The 23426-nt window shown below is 46.2% G+C and overlaps 1 pseudogene; it reads left to right on the forward strand.

The window, feature by feature from the left end:
- The first annotated feature begins 4059 nt into the window (after positions 1-4059).
- Positions 4060-21540, forward strand: LOC147911543 (methyl-CpG-binding domain protein 3-like 2B pseudogene; annotated as a pseudogene).
- Positions 21541-23426: the final 1886 nt, after the last annotated feature.

Below are 23426 nucleotides of genomic sequence, written 5' to 3' on the forward strand. Positions count from 1 at the left end.
TGGGTCTGATTGAATGAAGGGGCCAAGTAATAGAACCTTGAAGAAGTGACCTCACTTCCTTGGTGACAGCCCCCAATAGAACTTAGAACTCTGGTTACCAGGCACCCACATTGTAATCACAGCCTCCTTTCCAGTTCATTTGAGTGGACACACTCGACAGAGTATGATGTTCTCATGTTGTCCCGTGACTTTCTGAGGCTCTGGCTCCCGGAAAGCCCAGAATGAGAGCATGTTAAGTTGCTTTAGACATTGGCTCAGCCCTCACCTCGAATGTGTGTGGCTTTTTGGCAGGAGGAACCATCAGGTAACAGTGTGGGCCAGGGCAGGCCACTCTAGATCAGGCCAGAACTGTGATCCCAATAGGACAGCCCCACACCCTTAACACTCATTGTGTGTGTGTGTGGGGGGGAGGTGGAGTTAGGGAAGCTGGGGATGAGGAGGACCCAGCCTGGACAGGAGCAGGAAGCTAGATGGTGGGAGTCAGACAGTGTGTCATGTTCATACTCAATATCTTGGCTGCAGGAGAGTCAGGTGAGTGTTGGGGACCAAGTTCCTCTATCTGCATGTGAATCCCGGGCCCTGAAGGTGTCCTCGCATTCCTTCCCTGGTGGAGTCTATGCAGATTCCCATCTGTGCCTGATCTGTGGCGGGGTTTCCCCCTGTGGCAAAGTCCAGGCAGGCCCCTGATCCCTCCTGGCCTGACTGCTGGGCACTGTCACTGCAGAGCTGCACCCAAGAGATGGTCGAGGAGCTGGTGGATGGTTTCCAGTTCACCCTCTCCCTGGAGAGAACACAAGTGCACCAGTCCATCAATGACCAGGGCTCCTCTGAGGTGAGTGTGGGTGAAGAGGCGTCTTCACACCCAGAACTCTGAGATGACCAAGGCAGTGCTAGAATGCAGACTTAAATCTGAGAACCCCCTGGACTCCCCACCCCCATAATTTTCTCACTAGAGTACCCCACAGTTCCACTCCCAAAGGAATTTGGACCTTCACTCCTCCCCACCAGCTACACAGGAGGGTAGAAAGTCACCTCAGTCCTCCTGGTGGTTCACTTTGATATCACTGACTGTATGTCCCTCCTCCTCTCCCCCAGTGTGAGAATGAGTTCACTGTGAATTTAAATGAGGCCTGCAGGATGCGTGCCCTGCAGGCAGCATGATGGAGAAGCTGACAGAGTCCATGGCACCAGCTTTCTGAGTAGGAACATGTCAGCTTCACCACCTTCATGATCAACTACTGCCTTGGAGCCATCCACCGGGTCCTGGACCAGCTGTTTACTAGGTGAGTAGCCACTTCCTCCTCAGCACAGTGGTGACTCTGCCCACTGCCAGCTGTGTACCTTGGGCAAATCCTCACATCTCTCTGAGCCTCAGTTTGCTCTTCTGAAAAGTTGGAGGGGAGGATAAATTTCATGGTTATCTTGTATGGACTAATGGGATCAGCAATGGCAGGTGTTTACCTGGTGCCTGGATCTGCAGAGAGGGCTGTGGACGTGCTGTGGTTGTCCATGGTGTTTATTTTTCTCTTCCCCGTGAAAAATAGTCTGCCTCACTGATCTCTAGGATGTGTTTTTTCTGAGTGTGGAAAAGCACATGGAAAGCACCTGTCAAGGAGTTGAGATTCCATGCAGCTGGTCCTGAGCCTTTTCCTTGGGGTAGCCAATTAAGGATGTCTGGGGCAGCAGAGAGGGCCTAGGCCCACTCAAGTGTCTGGGATGGTCTGGCTGGACTTCATTCATTCAAGTGTGTAGATTAAGCACCTACTACATGCAGGGCTTGTGGAGACACTTAGTAAAGTCAGTGAATGAAGGAGACACAATCAGCTGTGCCTCAATTGTCGGCTGAGAGTCAGATAGTGACATTAGACATCTTTCGCAGGTCTGTCTTCCATGTTACATCCCAAGTGATGCCCTGATAGCCTCCTTTATAGCTGGAGGCATCTTCCCTTAGTCCAGCCAGGAGGGCAGAGCACAGGCTCATCTAAAAAAGTGAGTGGTCTTTGGGTCCGAAGAAGGGCTTCCTGTCTCTACAGAACAAGATGTGGAGAGGAGAGATGGGGGCTGTGGCTGTGGTGGGCCTGTCAGAACTTGCGTCTCACACATCTTTTGATTCCCATTGGAAGGCTGAGGTCTGGGGGCTTCCACTCCAGGAGGACAGGAGGCAAAGAGCTATGGATGGGTGCCAGGACCCTGGGGAAACAGAGAGGGTGGCTAGGCTGAGTTGTCTCCAAGAGACCCATTCCCATCACAGACCCATCTTAATCTGTCTCCCCTTCTCCATGTCCAACTCTTCTGACCACCACCTCCAGGCCCAAGACAGGAAGTCTGTGAACAACCTGCTCAAAAAATGGCCTCTGCTCAATCCCGTTGCACAAGTACATGGAGGGCTGGGCTGGGCTGTGTCCCGGCCCTTCAGGAGAAGAGTGTCGGCAGGAAGAGAAGTCACGACAGGCTCTGTGTTCAGCGTGCTGTATGAGCAGGTGCTCATCCCCAGGATGGGAAGGGGCAGAACATCGGTGCCTTGCATGAGAAGTGTGGAGGGAAAGGCCAGGCCTCTGACTCTGTTGCCAAATTGCCTCCCCAGTGCCATCTCTTCTCTGGTGGAACCTGCCTGGACCCAGGGCAGGATATCTGGGAACCCCTGCACTATCCCTGCTTCAGGGCGAAGCTGGCCTCTCTGCATGTCAGCTTGCCTGGCTCGGGGCTGCAGGGCCACGCCTACCTTCTCCAGGTCCAGCTGGAGCATCCACGGCACATTGAGGCAGAGCTGGAAGGTGAGGTGACTGCAGTCTGGGAAGAAAATTTGCTGAGTGTTCAGAGGCTTTGTTCCCTTCAAGGCAGTGGGGTCTTTCCTGGCTTTGACAGGCACAGGGGAAGTCACCTACTTGAGTGATACTGTTTCTTTCTCCTGCTGCAGTACCATCTCCAGAGCTCCCTCCAGCTCCAGAGCCAGAGCAAGGGCCAGCTCCACGGCTAGATCCAGCTCCAGCTCTAGTTCCACCACCTGTGCCAAAGCTGGAGCCAGTGTCACCTCCATCAGTCCCTCCAGGGCCAGAGCCACCACCAACATCAGCTCCAGCCCCAGTGCCAGCTCCTGAGCAGGAGTCAGATGGACCATTGGCTCCAGGGAGAATCCTCCTCCACCTGGAGAGATAACAGCAGAGCCAGATCCAGCCCCAGAACCCACCTGCCCCTGGGACGTGACCACCAAGAACCTTCTGAGGGAGGAGGGGCCTGACTTCTTGGAGTTCCTCCCCAGCTGGTGGCAGAGCAGTTGACACTGAGTGGATGTGGTGAGCAGTGGGGCTCTCTCAGGGCAGGTGGAGGCCGACACTTCCTGTGCCATGAGCTGCCCCACACCTGCCATTTCCTGATCCAGAATCCCATGATCTCGGGTCCATCTTCCCTACTTACCCTCATGTAACCCTGAGCCCCAGCTTTCTTAACTCCCAGGCTTTGCTGTCCTCATGTGGACAGTAGGAGATTGGACACTGAGAGCAGCTGCTGCAGTGTGCAAGAGTGGCTGTACAGATGGATGAGGTGGAGCAGAGAGGAATTTGGGACATAGTCTGTGCTTTTTGGTGAGGAGGGAGGCACACTGTGAAGTGCTGTCTGGTCCTTGGGTAGTTCACTCATTTGCCCAGAGACCTCAACAGGCTCAGCACTTATTAGGCACCTCATGTGTACATGACTACAAGGCAGACAAACAAAGCCCGTGGTCGTTGTTCCCTTGGGGGAATGTGCATCTGAAAGAGGAGTCAGACCCCAGGATGATCAGAATCGGTGGAAGATGCCCCTAGAGATGGTCAAGCAGGAACCAAGTTCTGGTGCTTGGACGAAGTGAGACTGGGCGGTGAGCAAATGCCACTTCCCTGGGCCACAGTATCGGGTCCTGGATCATCCTGTGCTGGGTACCCTCAGAGGACACAGGCAACACCCAGGGACTCCCACAAGCCTCAGGCCGCATTCTCAGCATCCTGAGCTCCAGCTCTCATCACTGACCCGGCATGGGAGTGGGGGCTGTGGACGCTGAGCTGGGCTGTGGCAGGGCTGGGTGACATGCCCTGTCCTCCCCAGGAGCTCTTCAAGAAAGTGATGCCCCATGACTTCCTGGACTCCAACTGGTCCCAGTGGGACAACAGTGCCAATGAGCACCTTGCACCCACTATCCATGCCACCACAACCCACTTTAGCAGAGTGGTCAAATGTGTCATCACCACCTGCCTCGGGGACCCGACCATGACGGCCCAGGACAGGGCCAGGGTGGTGGAGCTCTGGATCCAGGTGGCCAAGGTAAGATGTGGGAGGCCCTGGGAACCCCTCTCTGGAGTCGTGGGAACCGTTCCTTCTCCTTACTCAGTTCTCAGGATTGAAGTCTGTGGTCTGAGCCTTCGCACAATCCTTAGGCCCCTCCTGCCAGGTCCTCGATGACCTGACTCCTGGTCCCAGTGGTAGGAAGCTCACCCCATCCTGGGCTCCTTCCTTGGCTTGAGCTAAAATCCTCCTCCCTGGGAGTGTTCCTCATCAGGGTCCAGCTGTGCTCTTCCCGGGTTTCCTGAGCCTCTGTCTCATCCAGGACAGGAGACGTCCATGAGGGGACAGAAGCCAGAGGAAGCAGGGCTCCAGCTCCCCCTCACAACACATTCTCTTCCCTTCCCCAGAAGTGCCACGGCCTGAGTGAAACTTTGTCTTCACTCCCATGCCATCCCTCTGGGCAATGCAGAGCCCCCTCCAGTCAGCATTTAAAAAAAGACATGGAGACAGGGTGTCCCAGGTGGGTAGACCTCTCTCCATGAGAGGCACCACCTGTAATGTGGACCAGACACCCCACAGGGCTGCCCATTTGCCCTTCAGCCTAAGCTTCTGGGACCTCCCTGGGGAGACAAGAAATGAACCCTGGGGACCATGTGGTCTGACTTGGATTGGGGAGGCATGGGAGTCTTTCTGGAAAAACTTAAGGCCAGTGGGTTCTTGCTTCAGGAATCCAGTTTCCCAGTAAGCCAGATCCTGGCTTGAACAAAATTGAAGATTTTCAAGTGTTTGCTTTGCAGCAACAGAACTCTCTGTCCACCTGAAAGTCAAAACTCTTTAAAACAGGTTTGTTCAGTAGGATAAGGAGAGAATGAAGACCCCAGGTGGCAACAGCAGAGCCCCTCCCCAGTCCCAAGAGACCTCTGGGCTCAGAGGACTTACATTGAAAACATGCTCATCCAGGCTGGTCTGTATAATTCTGCTGTTTTTCAAACCGAAAAGGGATTTACCTTTAAACCACCCCACAGTAAGCTTTCATCTCCTTTTTCCCTCCTCAAGAGAAACTGCAAAAAATTTAAAACCTTAGCAGTGCCCAGAATGGACCAGCCCGGGAGAGGAGGAAACTGATACTCACGGAGGGGTGAGTGGGAGGCCTCGAGGATCTGGAAGGAGGGAAGGTGAAGGGGAGGAGGGACCAGGCAGGGTGTTTCTTCTTGGTAGAGTTTTTCACTCTAAGGTTCCCTGAGAAATAACGCGGTGTGTCTCATATGGTCAAGCTTCTGACCTGTAGGAAGCGGTGGAGTGTGAGCTGCAGGGGGCAGGTGGGGACTGTTTGAGGTAGGAGACCTTTTGTCATGGCATGAGAGTGGTGTTGGTTGGACTGTTCCAGGAGGTGAGGAGCTGGGCAGAATGAGCAGGTCTCTGGCTTCCATGGCAGGCCCATCAGCTGGGCCTCATCTCCCTCCCAGGCTGGTGGGGTGGATGGAGTGGGTGGGGGTCTCCTTTCTTCCTAAAGCAGCCCAGGCTGTCCTCAGAGAGCCAGGCCCCTGCAGCTCCTTCGGTCTTCACTGCACCTGCGAGTGGAAGACACCCTGCCTGCCCCAGGGACAGGCACTGTGTGGTCACACAGGCCAGGGTGACACACGGGCCACCAGCTCTGGAATGTATGGTGGATCTGGGGACAGAACTCGTGCTCTCTGGGACTTCGCACTCTATCCAGATAGTGGTCAGTCATTGCTGACAACCCAGTGAGAGTCTACCCCGGTGCCTTGTTGACAAGGATACTCCCCAGATGGCAATGAGAATTATCGGAGAACCTACAGATTCTGAATGGACCTTCCTGGCAGGACATTAGAAGTTTCAAAGTAAAAAAGGATGCAAATGTCACCATTACACAGCGCCCTGGTCACCCCCTACACTGTCACTCAGATGTGGCTGAAAGGGGTCCCCTTCCTGAGTGAATGAAGGAGGAGTTCTGTGCAGGGACAATCCTGAGGGGATCCTAGGGAGCTGAGGCATTTGGCATGGCCTCAGGTCCAGCCTGGAGTCAGAAAATCCCAGGGGCTGGGACAGGCAGAAGCCACTTGGATATGCCCCATGAGACACCTTTTGCCTCCCCATCCATGAGTCAGCCTGACTAAGCGCCTAGACACACCCCGAGAGTCCAGAGGACAGGACCTTGGTCAGAGGTGTGTCTGGAGGAGGAGTGAAGGCCGGGGGACAGGGCCTCTGGCTGGGCGGGGGAGCGGTCTCTCCTCTGTGGGCCCCTGAGCAAGTCACCGCCCCTCTGTGGGCCTCGGTCTCCTCATCTGGGAAATGGAGGAGATGATCTGTGGTGCAGGTCTCACAAGGGTGATAGGGTACAAGGGGAGAGGGATGTGCAGGAGCTTTGTGCTCACCTCCTCACCGAGGGACGAGAGGGACTACTGGTGACAGTCAGATGACACTGAGTCCTCAGGGAACCCTGAGGAGGCACTGAGAGTCCTCCTCACACTTTCCTGATGAAGAGAGAGGCAGGGAGTCTGGGAAGGCCTGAGGGGCACAGGGAGAGAGAGGAGTGTTGGAGCTGGGATTGGCTAGAATCAGAGCACTCTAGAATGGGAGCAGCCATAGACACCAGATGTCAGGGTCCAAGATCAGGGGGCCTGAGGAGACTCGAGAGAAGGAGTGCATGGCCCTCTGGAGGCCTGTCCTTGAACCTGCAGGATGTGACCTCTGTGGGGGCCACCCTGAAGGTGGACCACCAGGGAACCCAGGAGAGGTAGCAGCAGGTGAGGAGCACTGAGGGGAGGGTCCAGTGTTGAATCAGAGGAGAGGGATCTCCTCCCTCACAGCCTGGAGGCCCTCCCCAAGAGGAAGGAGTCCCTCCTCCTCCAGCCCAGCTCCTAGAGCCCCAGGAAGCTTGAAATGCCTGCCCTGGAAGTGACCAGGAGGAGGCCTGGAATGGCTGGGCTGAGGGAGGGGATTTGGGGGGAGTGGCAGGGACCTGCACAGCCTGGGATTTGCCAAAAGCTGCCCCTGGTAGCTGACGGGGGGACAGTTGGGTGGTCCTGGAGGGGGCAACTGGGGGGGGCTGCTGAGGGTCATATGGCTGCTCTCTGTGAGGAGTCTGTGGTGGGCAGGAGGATGGGGGTGAAGTAGATTTGGGGAGAGGTCCATGAGGGGCACCTGAGAGGTGGGACTCATCACCCCTCCCACCCTGATTTCTGGGTGTCATCCCATTCCTGGAGGCATGTACCTCCTATCACCTGAAGCTGCTAAATATTGGAGATGGAGAGATGGTCTGGAAGTAGAGTGAACCTGGAGTTGGGCCAGGGGCAGGAACCTGAGTTTTGGGATGAGAAAGCCCTGCACTGGCCCCTGAGCTCTCAGTACCTGTCAAACCTCCTCTCATGAAAGGCCCACGGCCACCTGGGAGCTGGGGAGTCAAGGCTCATCTTAGCAGTAATAGAGAGCGGAGGCTCCACGTAAGACCCCACGAGGCTCCCCAGCCTGGGGAAGCTCCAGAGCTGCCTGCCTTCAGAGCTGCAGGAGGCTGTATACTGGAGCTGCACTCAGCCTCCCCATCGGAGGCCCTGCCCCTGGGAGTGCCCATCCCAGTCCCCTGCCAAAGTCAGGAAGCACACCTGTGAGGTCCAGCTGTCCCTTCTTGCCTGAGGCCTCAGTCTTCCCGTCTGTCATCAGAAATGGGTGGGCTACAAGGTCTCTGGCTTCAGCTCCCCTGTCCCCTCCTGTTCTGGAGCCCAGAGGCCTGGCCCAGTGTCCAGGGTCTGTTTGTGGAAGTTCTGCCCTCTGCTGGGGCACCTGACAGTCCTGCAGCCTGAGAGGGGAGTAAGATAGGGGCTGGTTATGGAGAAGCTTGGGGGCTGTTTCTGAGTGGACATTCGCTGTCTTCTTTCCAGAAATCTGGTGAACCCAAGAAATGGCGTGAGGTGAGCATCTGTGGGAGGGTGGGGAAGTGGAAATCCACAGACCCTCGCGTGGCAAGATGTTTCGTGTCCTCATCCCTCGGGTCTTACATTTATTGGATGAGTTAGATCCACACAAAGTTGGGAATCCCATCACGTTGGCGGAGTGCGGGGAGGGAGCTGGCATCAAGGACACCTTCCTGGATGAGGAACTAATTCCAAGCCAACTGTGAGGACAGGCAAGTCCTGAATTGAGGGGGGAAAGCAGGAGGGGTTCCCGAGTGAGCAGGCACAGACCCCAGGCCCGGATCCTCACTCCCCACAAGTCCCCTGACAGGGTGGTTCCCCCCACCCAAGCCCTGTCTGCCTATCCTTCCTCCCAGAAATGCAAAGTCACCAGGAGGATCCAGCTGCTCCCAGCAGTGGTGACCTGCAAATAAGTATGACCTGAAGCCCGAAAGAGCGATTTGGGAAGCCCTGTTTACAGGCCATGGAGCCCCCTCGAAAAGTATCGATGAGAGGTGAGGGCACAGGAGTTGGGTGAGGGCAGGCCAGACTCTCTCTTATGTGGATTTGTGAGCTACAGGGATGTGAAATCTTTCCTGTTGGGAGTTTTGAAAGATGGGGCAGGAGAGAGGGCAGGTAGGAGAGAGTGGGTCCAGCAGGGGAATGCCACTCAATCTTAGACACAACAGACACAACCTTACCCAATTAAAAATACTGAAATGCTCCCCGGCGTGGGTGGTGAAACAGACACTGCTCAGAGCTCACCCCAAGAACCCACCCCACGACCAGGAGCTAAAGTGTTACCACCCAGCATTTTTGAACATCATGCCCTGGAAACACCCTGGTAAGACAAGGGCCATTGTATTGACTTCCTTGATACTTCTTCCGCCTCCTTTCTTCTGAAGGCTGCAAGTGTCACCCAGGGAGGCCTCTTTTTCAGTTCAGCCAGAAGCAGAGTAGAAATCCTGGTTCCCAGAGCCCAGGCTCCTTTCTTTCCAGGGGCCTGTCCATTCCTGGGAAAGAAAGAATTCACACATCGGTCTAGACACACAAACACACACACTCATATCCTACCCAAATCCCAAGATGCATGAACTACTAAGAGATTAAAAGTGACTTCAGAAACAGATCAACCAATTGCAAAAGAAGGGTTTCATTAAGATCCTGACTCAAATAAAATGTAAAACCAAGAAATAACCTTGACAAAACTGGGAGACAATCGATACTGACTAGATACTTGATTATCCGAATGATATTTTTATTTTTGTATGTGATAACGTTATTGTGTTTGTGTTCAAAAAATCCCTCAGCTGTAAGAGAAACTGAAATATTTACAGCTGAAATGATGTGCTCTCAGTCATCTCCTCTGGTTAATTCTTGGGGTTTTGGTGAGAGGATAAACAAAGTCAGATGGTATACGAGTTGACAATCTTTGAAGCAAGTAACAGGTTCACAGAGATTGATTTATCTCTACTCTGGGATTTCGGGATTTTTGAAAACCTTCAGAAGAGAATTTTGATAAAAGTTGTATACTTGGGGGTCACATTGCAATGGTACAAATTAAAACATCACAAATATAAAAAGATACTTCTCATATGACCTAAGGAAGTTCTCTCTCAGTCTGGCTTCTGTGAATGACCTGATGATGCCACCAATTGTTCACTTATCACATGTTTGTTGAGTAATTCCTATGTATTCTGTGCTGTGTGCAAGGCAAACACATTTCCACGACTCTGGATCTAATGTGGGAAGGAAGGCAATGAGCCTGCTGCAAGGTTCTCTGAGTGGAACATAATGTCCCCAGGGGGTATGCTCATTGTTTAGATTCCAAAATCAAAGCTACACAAATTTGCCAGGTAACAGAGAAGAGATACTTAATTCATGATATAGAAATCACCTATGTCTGAATTACCATGTGACAATGAAGGAAAAGATTGATGGACTTGATGTTATAATTAGATGCAAAATCATAGTGCTGACCCCTGGCCGAGGGGTTAAGTTTGGCATGTTGTTCTTTGGTGGCCCAGGTCCAGTTACCAGGCACGGACATACAATACTCATTAGCAGCCACGCCGTGACGGTGACCTGTATAGAAAGTAGAGGAAGACTGCAAGTGTGTCACCCAGGGAGGCCTTTTCAGTTCAGCCAGAAGCAGAGTAGAAATCCTAGTTCCCACAGCCCAGGCCCTTCCTTTCAAGGCACTGCCATCCAGGAAAGAAAGAATTCACACATCTGTGTAGACAACACAAACACACACACTCATATCCTACCCAAATCCCAAGATGCATGAACTACTAAGAGATTAAAAGTGACTTCAGAAACAGATCAACCAATTGCAAAAGAAGGGTTTCATTAAGATCCTGACTCAAATAAAATGTAAAACCAGGAAATAACCTTGACAAAACTGAGAGACTTTGGATACTGACTAGATAGTTGATTATCCGAATGATATTTTTATTTTTGTATGTGATAACGTTATTGTGTTTGTGTTCCAAAAATCCCTCATCTGTAAGAGAAACTGAAATATTTACAGCTGAAATGATGTGCTCTCAGCCATCGCCTCTGGTTAATTCTTGGGGTTTTGGTGTGAGGATAAACAAAGTCAGATGGTATACGAGTTGACAATGTTTGAAGCAAGTAACAGGTTCACAGAGATTTATTTTTCTGTACTCTGAGTTTTAGAGATTTTTGAAAACCTTCAGAACACAAGTTTGATAAAAACAGTATACTTGGTGTCCACATTACAATGTTACAAATTAAAACATCACAAATATAAAGGAATGCTTCTCCTTCCTGACCTAAGGAAGCTCTCTTTCAGTCTGGCTTCTGTGAATGACCTGATGATGCCACCAAATATTCACTTATCACATGTTTGTTGAGTAATTCCTATGTGCTCTGTGCAAGGCGAACACATTTCCACGACTCTGGATCTAGTGTGGGAAGGAAGGCAATGAGCCTGTTGCCAAGGTTCTCTAAGTGGAAAATAATGACCCCAGGGGGTATGCTCATTCTTGAGATTCCAAAATCAAAGCTACACACGTTTGCCAGGTAACAGATAAGAGATACTTAATTCATGATATAGAAATCACCTATGTCTGAATTACCATGGGACCATGAAGAGAAAGACTGATGGATTTTACGTTATAATTAGATGCAAAATAATCGTACTGGCCCCTGGCCAAGTGGTTAAGTTTGGCATGTTCTGCTTTGGTGGCCCACGTTCAGTTACTAGGCACGGACCTACAATACTCATTATCAGCCATGCCGTGATGGTGACCCACACAAAAAGTAGAGGAAGATTGGCAACAAACGTTAGCTCAGGGTAAATCTTTCTCAGCAAAAAAAAAAATTAGATACAAAATCATAATAAAAATTTATGGAATCGGATTTAATATACATTCAAAGGCAAATCTCATTCTAGTAGATATCATCACTTCATTGAGTGTAAGTTCTAGAAAAAACAAATGTAAGTTCAAAACACTAATTCCTCAGCTTCAATTATCCTATCAATTTTAATATAAAAAGAAGAAAACTCATGGTAAAGAAAAATTAAGTTTTACCATGAAAGGTCAAGTTCATGATGGACGTTACAAAGAGATGCTCTGAGAGTCAATCCTGTCTAATGGGGAATTTCTCAACAGCACCACTCACCTTTTCTTCAGCACCAATGTTGCTTTCCTCACTGTTTTCAGGATGCCTTTCTTGGCTCCTTGCTCTCTCTGCCTCCCCAGCAATCTCGTCTGTCCTCGAGACCACAGTCAGTCTCTCCCATGCTTTTCTTCACATTCTGTGTCTGTCTCCTGATATCTCTAGAAGATGCCTGTTGCCTGCAGAGGGTCTGTGAGCGACCCAGACCCATTCTTGGACTCATGTCTGCCCAATATGTACAGCGAGCCAGAGTGGGATCAGGGCTGGTGTGCAGATCCCTCGGCCCCTGCATGGTCCAGGGATTCACATGGACCAGCCTGTGCGACTGTTTCGAAGGTATTTGCGACTCCAAAGAACTTAAGAGTTCTCCTTCACTGCTGCAGGCCTGGAGTCCCTGCAGTCTGCTGTATCCACAGACTTGCTGAGGCTTCTCCAGGGTCTGCTCCCACTGACTGCACCTGACCTCACCACCAGGATAGGAAGTTATTCCAGCAACTGGCCTCTGGAACATGCAGCTGCTTAGGCTTCAGGGTGCATAGATCTTCAGTTTTCTGATTGGGTTTAGTTTCATGGTCTTACCGTTTCCACTATGAAGTCGGGGGATATTTTTGGAGCTTTCTCTTTCAAAACAAAATAAAATGTGAAATTTGAACAAAATGGAGGATGAAGACTACCATCCATGGAGAACGTTCTCAGCTCACGTGGATATTCCACCCTCCTCCTCTCCCTGGAAACATGTGTCTCAAATCACACTGTGCATCACAATCATTGGAGAGTTTTTAAAACTCAGATTGCTGGATCTCAAACCAAGTAGATCTGGGGAAGGAATAGAGAATTTTCATTTCTAAGAGGTGATGATCAGCTGCTGGTACAGGGACCACACATGGAGAACAGGATTCAGTGACATCATCAAGCTGATGTGAGACAATGACAGAAAGCTCAAGGTCATTATCCAGTGTCAAATCCAGACCAACTTCCCTCCGCCATCTTGCTTCAGGACGTTCCTCTCCTCTGCTCTCTGTCATGGTCAAATACACACATGCTGGTGCCCCACAGCCCACTTTTATTGGGACACAGAGTTCCAAGGACTCCAGAGCTCCTTTCACTGCCTCATCTCTAATGAAATTATTCACTACTCCATCCTTAGTCATTCACTTCCACGCCCCAATCCTATCTTTACCCAAAATTCTCCTGCTCACCAGCCAGTAATTCAGAAACACCATATTCCCAACACAAATTTCCACATTTCCAGTTTTTACACAAAAAAATCCACTCTAAATAACCGTTCTTCAATAAACTAGATTACTCCCGTAGGAATATCTTCACAAGCCTCTTACTTTTCTTCTCCTAATCCTTTCTAGTAATCTCAGATTCACAGTCCATCATTTCAATCATCCACTGACCATAGTCCCAGATACTTTATTGCCATCATATCCACCCTGCACACTTCAGATGATTTCAAATACCTGCAATGTCATGTTGACACTTGCACTGAACAGAGAATGCACCAGGAGCCTGTGGATCCCAACAGAGAATCAACAGCAACCAATGGACCTATATGCATTTCTCTAATGCTTCCTGAATGCTCTGCTCATTTTTTCCATTTCTTGAGTTCCATAAATCTCTATATTCTGACATCCTCCATATATCACAGATAAATTGTTAACCACCAGACAAGAACTATTTCACTCTCTAGTCATCAGGTCTACAAATATTCCTCATAAGGAATTCATTTATCACACCTTTTCTGTTGTTATATCCAAAGAAATTGATTTTTTGGCTGAAACCACTCTGATTTTTATCTTATCCTTCCATTTCAATGACATTATGCCCTCACTATTTGTTGTGCTTTCCATAACTTCCCTACTGGAATCATCCCTCAAGTTTCAAATATGCACAAATCTCTACCATCTACAAACTAATCTCTCAGCTAGCGTTCCTAATAGTCCTCACCCTCCACGCCCCTCCTCTCCTCCTCCTGCCAGTGATCCATTGTGAAAAGTTCACATATATCCCAATGCCTCTGTTTCCACAGTGCCCACCCAATCCTATCCCCATTCTGTGGATGCTTCTCTTGCTAACCTCACAAGCCGTGTCTCTTACTAATCCACTGGGGACTTTTCATGATTTTTCTGACATGCTCTGCAGTAGCACATGACATTGTGGACTCCAATGTCCTTTTAAAAGACCATTTGTCCTTGGGATCCACCACCCTACACTGTCCTGCTCTTACCTGTCTAAACTTCCTGAGCAACTTCCAGGCTTCTCTTTATTACCACCCCACAATGACTGATGCTTCCAAAAAGTCAGCACTGCTCTGACACCTGTTCCCCATCTTCACCCTCCTTCTGGGGCAACCCCATACATTTCTCTGGCTTCAAATACCACTAATGAGCCAAACATGTCCAAAGAATCAGCAGAGACCTAACTCTGAACCCCAGACCCATTTATCTACCTGCACATTCACCACATCAGTGATAAGGCACAATGACCATGTCCCAAGTTGAACAAGTCACTTCCCCAAATAATTTGCTTCTCTCTCAGTGTCCCCAAACTCACTTGTTTTTGGTAATAACCTGTCTACCCCTGGGTGTCACCCTGGACACCCTGTCACCCCACACTCACATATCAAAGAACCATCCATCCACCCTTCTGAATCTACCTACAGGTTATCCACTTCTGATTTATTTCTACTCACCTTTCAGACCTCATACAAAATATCACTTCCAGACAGGGAAAACTCCTGCTCCAGTAACCTAAACTACAAAACTCCATTTTTCCTCTTTGTTGATTTTTTCTATTTTAGTTATATGTTCATTATTATTTATTTCTTTCAAGATTTAGTTCTTTCTCACTAAATGAGTTATTTCATGAAGACAAGACTAATGTGGATTTTCCAGATTTTCCCACAATAATGTACACATATGGCTTTGCAAACAAAAAGGGCTCACATATATTATGTGTACAATATATAAATTATATTCATGTACATATAAAATTCAAACACTAAAACATTGCTTCATGAAATATTTTAAATCAATCCACTTAACTGCTCTTTTTTTTTTCACCGAGGAAGATCAGCCCTGAACAAACATCCATGCTAATCCTCCTGTTTTTGCTGAGGAAGACCGGCTCTGAGCTAACATCTATTGCCAGACTTCCTCTTTTTTTTCCCCAAAGCCCCAGCAGATAGTTGTATGTCACAGTTGCACATCCTTCTAGTTGCTGTATGTGGGACTCGGCCTCAGCATGGCTGGAGAAGCCCACCTGGGGTTCCGTACCACAGTCGCCAGCAGCGGAGCACACACACTTAACCACTAAGCCACAGGACCGGCCACTCCACTTAATTCCTCTTGTGCAAAGATACCACCTTTAGGTGCTACACTGCAATAAATTAGCAGAAGTAGCTTAAGATTCCAAATCCTTTCTCCTCGTAATCCAATCATGAGATTCTAGTCACAATGATCTGTTTAAAATGCAAAAGTCATCAGTTCATCTTCACTTTTAAATCCTCCATTTCTGTCTTCAGCACATATTTCTCCTGTTGTCTTATCATAATTATTAATATTACCCTTTTCATTCCCTGATATGTTCCAGTTTGGAGGGAAAACTATTTGGTCATTCTATTTTTAGAGCACTTACTACATGCAAAGCTCTGGTGTAAAACCTGTGATCTACAAAATAACTAAATAGACTCACAGCCCCTGTTTGATTTAGTCTTAGTGGGAGGAAAGAGATCATAAATGGCAAAGTATGTATAACATGCCATGTAGAAATCACTGCTGTGATGAACAATAAGGCAGAGAGTGAGAGTTTGAGCTTGAGCGCATTTTCAAATTACTTGTGTGTGTATGTGTGTGTGTGCGTGTGTGTGTGTGTGTGTTTGCACGTGCTCATGCCTGCTGCCTGGATGGGATGAGTTGCTTCCTCCTGGGAATTGGGGGAGCCTCCTATGCCTCGGGAAAGTTCCTCCATATGCACTTTGTTATCCATGTGTATTAGTCAGGATTCTCTAGAGAAATACAACCACAGAATATATATAAACATATAGAAGTGGAAATTTATTGTAAGAATTGGCTCACAAGGTTATGGAGGTTGAGAAGTCCCACAATATGCCATCTGCAAGCTGGAGAACAAGAAAAACCAGTGATATAATTCAGTAAAATTCTGAAAGCCTGAGAACCAGGACCTCTGATGTCCAAGTGCAGGAAAAGATGGACATCCCAGCTCAGGAAGAGACAATGGATTCAGTCTTTCTTTGTTTTTTGTTCTATTGAGCCCTCAACAGGTTTGATGATGCCCACCCACTCTAGTGAGGGTGAGTTTGTTTATGTAGACCATGGAACCAAATGATAATGTCTTCCAGAAACATTCTCACAGACACACCCAGCAATAATGCTTCACAGTCTATCTGGGCACCCCTGTGTCTAGTCAAGTTGACAGCTAAAATTAACCATCATATCATGGCTCTATCCAAACAAGATCAACAGAGATATCACAATGTGACCTATGTCATTTAGATTTTCCAGAACACATGTTAAAGTAAGTAAATACAAACAGATGAAACCGGATTTTATAACATTTTCTTTAACTCAAGAAATATAAATATTATCATTTCAAAATGCAGTCCACATCAGTACAAAGAACAAGAAACTCAGGTTTTCCGCCCCCTCTGTCTTGCTGGTGAATTTTAATGAATACTGGCTCTTCATATATCTTAATATGATCCAATATATAATATCCTCCCATCTATTTGAGCTTTATTGCATCAAAAGGAAATCATTTTCTCATTGTGAAACTGCTCTGCTATCTCTTTTTTTATAAGTTAAAGCGATATATTGTGTTTATGTTAGAACTGAAATTAAGAATTTAAGTAATTAAGAAGGACTTGATTCCAGAAAAAGGCTGGTTTACTAAAATGGAAGACAGTTCACGAGCAAATCTCCCAAGAAAACCATAGGGCCAATGGCATTGGAAATTTCAGGGTAGAATTAAAAGACACATGGGGTGTGATTAAAAGGAGAGTAGAGAGAACGTGGGGAGGAATTGATATCAGAAGTGAAAATACACAAGCATGTTCCAAGATGATGAAAGACATCAATCCACAGATTCAATTAATTCAACATTTCCTAAGCAGAGTGACTACACAGGAAATATTAATGAACTAAACTATGGTCTAAAAACCAAAGTTAATGTAAGTATTTTAGGGACAAGAGAGGCCAAATAAGCAAGAAAAAGACCAATTGGTGATTTCTAACCATAAAGAAAATAAGATAGACATCCACAGAGCAGCATTTTTAAAATGTTAAAAGAAATCTCATGTCAAACCAGAATGCTACACCCAGCAACAATAGTGTCCCAAATAAAGATGTCCCAGAAAATCTTAAAGTGAAACTTTTCATTGTTAGCACCCTTGAATTAGACAAAATACTGCAGTGAGTTATCACATGCAAAGGAAAATTAACCCAGCTTGAAAACCAGGAATGCAGGAAGGACTGAACAGGAAAGGAAAGGATAATTCATAAATAAATATAAATGAATTTTATTTCGGGAAGTAATTCTAGAAATATCTCATGGAGATTAAAATATATGTAGAATGAAATGCATAAAAACAGTAATACAAATGTCAGGAAGGTTAAAAATAGAATTGAAAGTGTTGAAGGTATTAGCATTTGGAGGAGATGGTAAAAGTAATTCTTCATATTAGACTGTACTAAGGATTCAGAATTTAACCATTAGTGCAATTAAAGATTTCTATATGATTCCAAGTAATAAGTTTATAGAGGAAATAACAGAATAACAAAAGAGTTAAATCAACATCAGTGAAGTAAAGAAAGTAAAGGAACATTAATTATTCAGGTCAAAGGGAAGGGAAGGAGTAAGACGGTTGAAATAATTACAAGTTTACTGGTAATTACATGAGATGTAAATGCACAAAATACTAATTTCTTGTTAATGGCTGTGTGATATATTCTAGAGAATTGTTAATAAATATTTTGGACATTCTTTCATTGACAAACGCTTACACAGTCTCTATTTTTTCCTATTAAAACATAAGTGGTACGGACATTTTTGTACATATAAACTTCCATTCCTATTTTTAGAGAAAGTATCATTAGTGGAAGAAAAAGGAAACATTAAAATGTTGATAGAAACTGCAAATACCACCTCCCCACACAATTGTATTAAATGTTTTCATACCAACAGTATCTGACAGTGTCAATAACCCAACATTTTTTTTTTAGGTATAAATCTTTAGGAATCTCTCAAATCCCATTGATAAGAGACAGGATGTCTCCCCTGGATTATCCACTGATTGGATTATCCACTCCTTTCGTCAATAAAAGGGGAATCAGAGGCAGAAGTCCTTGCATTTTCCAGCAATCCATGGGCTGTCTGCACATCAGGAGTGGTGTGAGCAGGACAACTCTGCAGCCATGGAGGAATCTGCATTGTTCTGTTTTCCAAGCCAGCCTATTCTGGTGAGCGTGGAATCCATATGGACAGCAAGAGTGTCCATTTGTACACTTTGTCCTTCTGTGAAACCTCTTTAAGTGAGCAAGCAGTAGCTCTTAAAACAAGAAGATACCTTATTGAAAGTTGTTTCCTAGGTGTTAATGTTTGTTAAGTAATGATCAAGGTATTGTACTTTTCTGTATAGGGAGCTTCCTTGGGATAATAGGCCAGACATTTGTTTTGTTTTTAACCAAAAGCATCACTGGGAAGTGGAAGTAGTATTCATCTCTGCACTGTTGACATTGTTCTCATCTCTGGAAAATCTTTTCCCCACAATGTGATTGGTCTTTTTAAAAAAACATTCAGTTCTGTGCTCAAATATCACCTCATCAGTTAGTCCTTCCCTAATCTCTGCAGCATCTAATTGTAGGTGGGCCGGCCCCCTTGGCGTAGCAGTTAAGTGCTCACGCTCTCCTGCCGGCGGCCCAGCTTCAGGTCCTGGGAAAGCACCAACGCACTACTTGTCAGGCCATGCTGTGTCGGCGTCTCATATGAAGTTGAGGAAGATGGGCACAGATGATAACACAGGGCAAGTCTTCCTCAGCAAAAAAAGAGGAGGATTGGCATGGCTGTTAGCTCAGGGCTGATCTTCCTCACAAAATAAATAAATGAATGAAATAATTGTAGGTAATTTCTTTCCCTTTATCCCTCCTTACTGTTCTTCCTCCATCCCTCCCTCTGTCTCTGTATCTCTGCTTAGCCCTTACTGTTTATTACAGGATCTAATTATACCTAACACTATATTAGACATTCATCCATCTCTTTATTAACTCATTCCTCTCACCAAGATTAAAATAAACAGGGGAAGTGAATTTTTAAGTTAAATTCTGGATCATGGATTTTAGTACATATCTTCGCTTATAATAGGTGCTCTATAAATGGGAGGGTCAAATAATTTTCCCTCCAAACTGGGACATGTTGGAGAGTGAAAGGGATGGTATAAATGATTATGGCAGGACAACAGGGATGAAGTCAGATGTATGACTTCACTTTTAAAAAGGATCTGAAAACAGAAATGAGAGATTGTAAAGGAAAGTTGCACTGATTAGGTTTACATTTTAAATAGATTATTGTGGCTAGAGTCTTAAAATGAATTACAGACAGAAAGGATTTGCAATCTTAGTGATAATTTATTGCCGTATACCACCAAAGAGATTCTATCCTTGTATAACTGTAGTTGAGTGAATTTGTTTGAAAGATTTAGAAAGTACTTTTTGGAGTTTGAATAATTTCTTTCAATAAATATGTTGTGCACCTTCTAAGGGCAAAGCAGTGAGTGAATACGGCAGTGTAAAACATTACAGTCCACATCAGTCTTCACTTCTTGGACTATCCAATTTAGTGAGAAAAACACTATGAGAGAAATATATGATAATACACATACAATTAAAAACTTTAAAAATTAACAGAGAAAATGACATTAATTTTGATGGCGGGATAAGGAAAGGTCACTCTGTGGAAATGGTATTTTGTAGGAAATCTGAAAGGTGCTCAAGAATTATTCAAAAGTGGAGAATCTTTAGGTGGATTCAGGAGGGTAGATGGATGGTTCACTGATATATGAGTGGGGGTGGCAGGGTGTCCAGAATGACACTCAGGTGTAGACAGGATATCAGTACAAACAAGTGCGATTAGGGGACCCTGAGATACGGGTGATTATTTGGAGAACCGATTGGTTCAACTTGGGACCTGCTAACTGTCAGCTGAGTCATCAAGTTATCACTGATGTGGTGAGTGGGCAGATGGCTATTTGGATCTCAGGGTTGAAGCCAGGTCTATGCTGATTCTATGAGCATTTCGAGTTCATTAATGGTATTTGAAGCCAGGGAAATGGATGGGATGGCCTAGAAGAGGGTGTGGATGTGGAACCAATGTGAGAGCAGGATTGACTTCTAAGAAGTGTCTATTGTGTTGTCAGATGGTGGAGCCCAGATTAACAGGGAGGAGTAGGAGGAGAGAGGAAGAGTCAGGAGAGGAAAAATGGTTTTTTACAGTGGCTAGAACTATGTGATGGGAATAAGGAATTGTGAGTTATTTATTTATGAACAGGAGAATATTTGAGTAAAGATGGCACTTGGGTGTGCAAGTGAAATGAGCATCAAATTGCTGAGAGGAACGTGATTTCATTAGAGATGAGGCACTAAATTGCTATGTTATGGGCACACAACCATCTAGTCTTCATAGTCCTTTCTGTCCTTGACTCATATCAGCTTGATGTCCCAGGACCTAGTTCTCAATGTGTGGTTCCTGTGCCAGCAGCATCAGCAGCATCCGGGAACACTTAGAAGTGCAAATTCTTGGCCCTCCCCAGGCCTACTTGGGTTGATGTCCAGCAATCGGTGTTTTAACAACCCTCCAAATGATTGTGAAGCACAGGGCAGTTTGAGAGATACTTCTCCAGGATACAGGAGGGTGGAAGATCCAAATGAGGTGAGAAAATTCTCCATGGCTGGCAGTCTGCATTCCACATTTTATTCAAATTTCACATTTCATTTTGTTTTCAAAGGGAAAGCTCAAAAGAAATATGATGCCCCAGACGTCAGAGAAGAAAAGACAGGTCCATTTAGCCAAGACCAAGCAGAGACATCGTGAAAGGTCTGCACTTCCTATAAGTGCATTTTAGGAGGTCAGTTTCCTGGCTGCATTTTCAAGAAGACAGTTACAAGGATAACTTCCCACCCTGGCAATGAGGTCAGGTACAGTCAATGGGAGGAGACCTTGCAGAAGCCCCAGCAAGTCTGTGCACACAGGAGACTGCAGGGACTCCGTGCCTGCAGCAGTGAAGGAGAACTTTTAAGTACTTTTGATAGCACAACTACCTTAAATATAATTGCACCAGGTGGTCCAGGTGAATCCCTAGGCTGTGTTGGTGCCTGGTTTCTAAACCCCAGCCTCAAGCCCACTGCCACACAGTCTGCAGACTGGGCAGAGATGATCCCAGGAGTGGGTCTCAGTTTCCCCCACCCACTCTACAGACAGCCTGTAACTTATGGAGAGATCCGCAGACAGAGTCAGAAAGTGAAAAAAACAAGGGAGACTGGCTGAGGCCCTGAGGGCAGAGAGGTTTACAAGGGAGGCAGAGAGAGCAAGGAGCCAAGAAGGATGTTCTGAGACCCGATGGAAAATAGGAGAAGGTCCTGCTGAAGAAGCCAAGAAGTGTGGCCCCAGAGAAGTGGTTCCCCATGAACAGCCCCCAGTTTCACTCACCTGATTTAATATCACTCTCTCTACTTGCTCTGGACTGTGATGCTTTGTCATTTTATAATTGCACTTTATTAAACTCTTTTGAGAGACATAAATGTGAAGAGTAGACTGTTGTGTGGGTGAGAGATCGCGTTTCATGTGACAGGAAAGAAGATCTTTACGTGTCCTGGTATACTGCAATTTCTGCTTATCATGATTTTTCTTCACTTTTATATTAAAGGTTATTTGGCCTCAGGGATCATTTAGTATTTTTAGTTATATTTTTTTAGAATACTTGCACTCAGGAAAAGATGATACCTATTGTAAAGAGCTTATTTTTTAACCTTAAATTAATTTGATTCCATAAAAGTCTTACTTCACTAAGCTTGCCTTTATATCTCATTATAACACAAGTTCTATCATTTTTTTGCTAAATGCTAGCTCAAATACAAGGAATTTTCTGGACTTTCTTGAAGACCCTTGATAGAGCAGTCTTAGCAGTCATGGGGAAGGAAGCCCATTTCAGAGGGTCAAAGAGTGACTGAGAAACAGAAGGGCAGAGAGTGAGTGGAGGTGGACAGCTATGCCTTGTGCCTCCTGACAATGGCCTCTGGATTTAACACAGTGATGGCTCCCTCCCACAGCACACAGCTTCGGTGTGGGGCTGACTGCTCCCTAGGACTAGGGTGTTCTAATTCCTCATTGTGAGCTAATCTGCATATTCCTACCCCCAGATGTCCTAGGACAGGGGGTGTCAAATGGCCCTTTCTGACCCTACAGGATCCAGGCACAGGCCCCTTTATGGAACAGGAAGAGGATCCGGGTATACACGGGGTTATTACCTGCCAGACCTGGTCAGGCCAAGACCTGCACCCTCATTTGTATGCTGCATCTGTGTGCTTGGTCACAATCTACTCCTCAAGTCTCATTAACATGAGTCGATTTCTTCCCTCATTGCATCTTTTCTTCCCTCATATATTCTGTTAAATTGTTTTAGGTTAACGTCAGTTGGGTTTTTGCTCCCCTACCTCTAAATTATTCCTGATGAATTTGTAGATGTAGACCATGATTTCAGTGAGTTACATGGAAAAATGAAAGTGTTCACATGTGATAATTGCAGACCTGAAAAATTTAAATGATGGCATCGGGCGTGGTCCATGATCCTCAGGACATCCATATAAGCCACGTGATAATCAGAATTTTTAAGACAAGGTACTATTAGTGTTTGATGGTTTGAGTGAGAACAAAGGGGAGCCCTACAATTGATTCACAGTTTATCAACAACAGAGAATCCTCCCTCACCTCTTCCAGCTCCTGGTGGTACCTGCTTCCCTGTCTTGTGGCAGCAGATCTCCAATCTCTGCCTACGTCTTTCATGTGATCTTCTTCCCTCCATGTCTCTGTGTCGTCTCTTCTTCTTATAAGGACACCAGTCATTGAATTTAGGGCCCACCCTAAATCCAGGATGAGTTCATCTGTGGATCTTGAATCACATCTGCAAAGACCCTGTTTCCAAATAAGATCACATTCTAAGGTTCTGGGTGAACTTGAATCTTTGGGAGACGTTAATCAACCGACTACATCCTCTACCCTAAAGTTGAGGTTGGGAGCTGGCTCAGGCACACCAGAACGTTAACGATATCGGAGGAGTTGTTTTCACCAACAATATTGGAGTTGTTTTCCTCAAAAGTACTTGATTCAATGTAATAAACTTAAAAATCATAATTATTTGAAATCGTGACAGTGATTCTTAAATCATATGGGAGAGAAATTTTACAAAATGAAAGAAGTATTTTTGAGAACCAACCACCAAACAAAATAAACATGAAAGAGAAAAAGGACAAAGGGACGTATCAAAACATCTCCCTAGTTCTGTTAACAAATCGGCAAATTAAGGTACTCACAGAACTAGTC

Source organism: Ceratotherium simum, unplaced genomic scaffold, assembly GCF_057802395.1.
Source record: "Ceratotherium simum simum isolate JZ-2026a unplaced genomic scaffold, ASM5780239v1 HiC_scaffold_43, whole genome shotgun sequence".
Taxonomy (NCBI): Eukaryota; Metazoa; Chordata; class Mammalia; order Perissodactyla; family Rhinocerotidae; genus Ceratotherium; species Ceratotherium simum.